This window comes from Hypanus sabinus, chromosome X2 (genome assembly GCF_030144855.1).
Source record: "Hypanus sabinus isolate sHypSab1 chromosome X2, sHypSab1.hap1, whole genome shotgun sequence".
Taxonomy (NCBI): Eukaryota; Metazoa; Chordata; class Chondrichthyes; order Myliobatiformes; family Dasyatidae; genus Hypanus; species Hypanus sabinus.
In genome coordinates, this window is record NC_082739.1 from 19,079,519 (window position 1) to 19,085,964 (window position 6,446).

Genomic DNA, 6,446 nt, shown 5'->3' on the forward strand with positions numbered 1-6,446 from the left:
TTGAGATATGGGGCCCAAAACTGCTCACATTACTCCAAATGTGGTCTGACTAATGCCTTATAAAGCTTCAGCATTACATTCTTGCTTTTATATTCTAGTCTTCTTGAAAAGAATGCTAACATTACATTTTTCTTTCTTACCACTGACTCAATCAACAAGTTAACCTTTATGGAATTTTGCACTCAGACTCCCAAATCTCTTTGCATTTCCAATTTCCGATTTTGATCCTGTTTAGAAAATTGTCTGTGCTTTTATTCCTTATACCAAAGTGCATGTGAATACATTTCCCTGCATTGTATTCCATCTGTCACTTATTTGCCCTCATCCTTCTGCAGGTTTCCCATTCTCTCCACCTATCTTTGTATCATCTACGAACATGGCCACAGTGCCATCAATTTCATCATCCAGCTCATTAACATATAATATGAAAAGTAGCGGACCCAAAACTGACACCTATAGAACACCACTTGTCACTGGCAGCCAACCAGTAAAGGCTCCCTTTATTTCCACTCTTCGCCTTCTGTCAGTCAGCCATCCATGCTCGTATTTTTCCTGTAATACCAAAGTTCAAAGTAAGTTTATTATCAAACCAAATGCATTCATATACAACCCTGAGATTCATTGTCCTGCAGGCATACTCAATAAACTCAAAATAGAGTAATAACCTTAATAAAATCAATGAAGACTGCAGCAACTTGGGTGTTCAACCAGTGTGCAAAAGCCAGTAAACTGTGCAAAAACATAAATAAATAAATAATAAATATTAAATAAGCATTAAATATCAAGAACATGAGATGAAAGTGAAAGGCTATGGGAACACTTCAATGATGGGACAAGTGAAGTTGAGAGAAGTTATCCCCTTTGGTTCAAGAGCCTGGTGGTTAAGGGGTAATAACTGTTTGTGAAATTGATAGTGTGAGTCCTGAGGCCCCTGTATGTTCTTCCTGACAGCAGCAGTGAGAAGAGAGCATGTCCTGGGTGGTGGGAGTCCCAAGATACTTGAATGGTCAGGGTGTGAAGGGATACGGGGAGAAGGCAGAAAATTGGGGCTGAGAGGAAAATTGGATTAGCCACAATGAAATGGCAGAGCAGACTTGATGGGCCAAATAGCCTAATTCTGTTCATGTATCTTATGGTGAATGCTGCTTTCCTGCGACAGAATTTCACATAGATGTACTCATTGATGAGAATGGCTTTACCCATGACGAACTGGGTCGCATCCATTACTTTTTACAGGATTGTCTGTTCAAGGGCATTGGTGTTTCCATACCAGGCTGTGATGCAGGCATTCAATATACTTTCCACTACACATCTATAGAAGTTTGTCAAAGTTTTAGATGTCGTGATGAATCTTTGCAAACTCCTAAGTAGAGGCACTACCACACTTTCTTCATATTTGCACTTGCATGCTGGGCCCATCACAAGTCCTCCAAAATGATAACACCAAGGAATTTAGAGTTGCTGACCTTCTGTTGAGGACTAGCTCAGGTACCTCTCGTTTCCTTCTCCTGAAGTCAATCATCAGCTCCTTGGTCTTGCTGGCATTGGGTGAGAGGTTGTTGTTCTGGCACCACTCAGCCCGATTTTCAATCTCTCCCCTACATGCTGATTCATCACCACCTTTGATACAGCCCACAACAGTTGTATCATCAGCAAACTTGAATATGGCATTGTAGATGTGCTTAGCCTCACAGTCACAGATGTAAAACGAATAGAGCAGGGGAGCAAAGCACCTAGCCTTGTGGTACACCTGTGCCGATGGAGATCATGGAGGAGATGCTGTTGCTAATCCAAACTGACTGGGTCGACAAGTGAGGAAATTGAAAATCCAATTGCTCAAGGAAGAATTGAGACCAATGACTCAAAGATTATTGATTAGTTTTGAGGGGGTGATGGTGTGGAATGCTGAGCTGTAGTCAATAGAGAGTATCCTGGTGTGTACATCTTTGCTGTCTAGATGTTTCAAGGTTGAGTGAAGAGCCAATGAAATGTCATCTGCTCTGGACCTATTGCTCTGGTGAAAACATAAGGTGACTATCATGAACTCCCACAGCCCCCTGATGACCCTGTGATTTCAGTCTCTGTAGCCAATGTGCAAGCAGCCTTTGGGAGGGTGAACCCATGAGAAACATCCAAGATGGGGTATCTGAAGACCTGAGATGATCCATTGGCTGGAGTGTTTACTGAGACCTTTAATCACTCACTTTGGCAGCCATGGGCTCTTGTTCAACAGCCTCATTTAGCAATCTATTACCAAGTTGCTAGTGGTTAGATTAGTTAGAGCTTTGCTGAGGACAATGATATTGCAGTGCTGCTCCATTAAGTGGGAATTCAATGACTGAAAACACAATGACTAAATTTAAAATAACAGCTGAGTTATTTGGAATGACATCTAAGTTACAACCGAATTAAAAACAAATTCAAAACATATAATTACCTGTTATTGTGTTCTAGATCTCAGAAAACATCAAAGAGTGTATCAGAATATTTTCCAAGTGAATGCAGAAAAGCTGCAGGGATGCATGTACATATATATAGATATTGATCATTTCCACTCCTGCATAAAATGGAAAAAGAATGTATAAACTTCCTGCTGATGGTTATTCTTAGTATACACAATTCTTAAATGGCAGTGAAAGTGCATACAAAGTAGTAATCAGACGTGTCATTGCTTTTATTGTTACAAACCCCGTAACTGGGTCACTTACCAGCAAAGATGGAGAGGTCCGTTGAAGTCTGATGATACTATTTTTAACAGTATTTATTAGTAAAAATACACAAAAATAATATCAATGCAAATATACAGATAATATATGTCATCAATACTAACTCTAGAAGTGCGGGTATAATAATAATCAATGAGAAATAAGCTCTATCATTGTCTAGGGGATAATGTAGGGGATAATGGAAATATAAAAATCACTCAGTTCATGCAGGCTGCAGCCTTTGGGGACCGCTGGATTGCAATGGTTGGAGAGAGAGAGAGTTTTGGGAGAAAAACTTGCCGGCTTTCCTTTTATGATTTCGATCTGTCGGAGTCTCGTTGGTGTGGCTGTTCACTTGTGGCCTCTCCTTTAGCTAAGTCGTTCTTCCCGCCAACCCAGGCAAGGGAAGCACATTAGCCCTCACCGGCGTTCGCTATAAAACACTGTTACTGGATTTTCAGTGTTTCTCCTGGTGCGTCTGAAGGGGTTGTTCCCCAGTCGCTCTTTTATCCTTACTCATGGGGTCTCAGATGTCAATCCGGTTGGGATGGTGCAATCCCTCAACCAGCCCACTCTGGTTGTCCCCTGAGGGCCTTCAATGAATAGTACAGTACTCAATACACAATTCTGTCTCCAAGAGACAATGGCTGTCATTAGTGGCTCCGTTTTGCTAAGGCCAGGACACATTCCAAACTCTTGTGGATTCTGCGTGTCTCTCTCTCATTTCCTGGGTCCCAGACCCGAATTAATAGCGATCTTGCGATTCTCAAAGAGAATTTGTACCCTTCGGCCCCTCAGAGTTGCGGCACATTCGTAACACTGTTCACTTAATTACTTTAAACTACATCAACAAGGAATTGATACACCTTAATTGAAACTGTTGCTGCTCTGATGTTGAATCGTCAAGTCAAGTCAAGTCAAGTCACTTCTATTGTCATTTCAACCATAACTACTAGTACAGTACATAGTAAAAATGAGACGTTTTTCAAGACCATGGTGTTACATGAAACAGTACAAAAAACTAGACTGAACTATGTTAAAAATAACAACACAGAGAAAGCTACACTAGACTACAGACCTACACAGGACTGCGTAAAGTGCACAAAAACAGTGCAGGCATTACAATAAATAATAAACAGGACAATAGGGCAAGGTGTCAGTCCAGGCTCTGGGTATTGAGGAGTCTGATGGCTTGGGGGAAGAAACTGTTACATAATCTGGTTGTGAGAGCCCCAATGCTTTGGAGCCTTTTCCCAGATGGCAGGAGGGAGAAGAGGTTGTATGAGGGGTGCATGGGATCCTTCATAACACCTGAAAAACAACAAAATTTGGTTTACTGATGAAAATAGAGTTTCCTTGGCAATTTCACCAGTCATGTACATAAAGAGAGAAATCCTGAGGAAAATTCCATCTATTATATCAGCAACATTGTTAGTCATGGGGCACTACGCCACTGTAGTGGCAAGCACGGCGCAATGAGAGCTCACAGCATTCCAGAGTTCAGAGTTCATTTCTAGCACCATCTGTAAGGAGTTTGTAGGTTCACCCTGTGAGTGCATGTGTTTCCTCAAAGGGATCTGGTTTCCTCCCACTGTGCAAAAATGTACCAGTTATGAGTTTAATTGGTAATTGCAAATAGTTCTGTAAATAGGCTAAGGTTAAATAGGTGTGTTACTAGGCAACATCGCTCATTGGGCTGGAAGGGTGCTATTCCACACTGTACCTCCAAATAAATAAACAGGGAATCCAAAATTGAAGAATCCTATAATATTCTAGAAAAGGAAAATACTCTAAATAAAATAACCAGTGTTGGAGCATTGAAAATATTGTTCCCTTATTCAAGAAAGGGAGTAGAAATAGCCCAGGAAATTATAGACCAGTGAGTCTTACTTCAGTGGTTGGTAAGTTGATGGAAAAGATCCTGAGAGGCAGGATTTATGCACATTTGGAGAGGCATAATATGATTAGGAATAGTCAGCATGGCTTTGTCAAAGACAGGTCATGCCTTACGAGCCCGATTGAATTTTTTGAGGATGTGACTAAACATGTTGATAAAGGTAGAGCAGTAGATGTAGTGCATATGGATTTCAGCAAGGCATTTGATAAGGCACCCTATGCAAGGCTTATTGAAAAAGTAATGAGACATGTGTACCAAAGGGGATCTTGCTTTCTGGATCTAGAATTGGCTTTCCCACAGAAAGCAAAGAGTGTTTATAGATGGGTCATATTCTGCATAGAGGTTGGTGACCAGTGGTGTGCCTCAGGGATCTGTTCAGGGACTCCTTCTCTTCATGATTTTTATAAATGACCTGGATGAGGAAGTGAGTTAGTAAATTTGCTGATGACTCAAGTTTGGGTGTATTGTGGATAGTATGCAGGGCTGTTAGATGTTACAGCGGGATGTCAATAGGATGCAAAACTGGGCTGAGAAGTGGCAGATGAAGTTCAACCCAGATAAGTGTGAGGTGGTTCATTTTGGTAGGTCAAATATGATGGCAGAATTTATGGTATTTATGGTAAGACTCTTGGCAGTGTGAAGGATCTGAGGAATCTTGGGGTCTAGTTCATAGGACACTCAAAGCTGCTGAGCAGGTTGACTCTATGCTTAAGAAAGCATATGGTGCATTGGCCTTCATCAACCATGGGATTGAGTTTAAGAGCGGAGAGGTAATGTTACAGCTATATAGGACCCTGGTCAGACCCCAGACCCCACTTGAAGTATTGTGCTCAGCTCTAGTCACCTCACTACAGGAAGGATGTGGAAACCATAGAAAGTGTGCAGAGGAGATTTAGAAAGATGTTGCCTGGAATGGGGAGCATGTCTTATGAGAATAGGTTGAGTGAACTTTGTCTTTTCTCCTTGGAGCGACGGAGGATGAGAGGTGACCTGATAGAGGTGTATAAGATGATGAGAGGCATTGATTGTGTGGATAGTCAGAGGCTTTTTCCCAGGGCTGAAATGGCTAGCATGAGAGGGCACAATTTGGAAGTAGGTACCAAGGAGATGTCAGGGGTAAGTTTTTTACGCAGAGAGTGGTGAGTGCATGGAATGGGGTGCCAGTGACAGTGGTGGAGGTGGATACGATAGTGTCTTTTAAGAGACTCCTGGATATGTACATGGAGCTTAGAAAAATAGAGGGCAAATAGAGGGTAACCCTAGGTAATTTCTAAAGTAAGCCCATGTTCAGCTCAGCATTGTGGGCTGAAGAGCCTGTATTGTGCTGTAGGTTTTCTAAGTTTCTATGTTCTACTCCATTCTTGAGTTTGAACACACAATGAAATTTCCTCTTAATTTCTAGGAAGAATTAACCCAGCTTTTACAACTTCATGAATTAAATGCATCCCCCGTAATTTGGTACATCAAAGTAAGCCTCCTCTGCGCTTATTTCTAAACTTGGCAATTTTTTTTAAGTATCAATCACAAGATTCAATGTAAGCCCCAAACTGTGCTCTTCTAGCAGGTTAGGGTGTTTTTTTTTCTGCTGGTAATCTACTCTTCCAAAAAAAAACACGTGAAAAAGAAAACAAATCACTGTTTTCAAGTTGTCCTGTAAGATTTAGAGTTTGTGGAGATATATTCAAATCACTCTTTTCATTTGCCCCTTTAGAATTCCATGATTTATTCCTGTAAATTCTCCCTTTTAAAATGTAATATGTTTCACCTTCCTTTGTTAAATGCTCTGCACCTTCTGTCAAGTCAGCTGCAGCTTTGACGTCTTGCTCTTCACCTGTGTGTCCAGA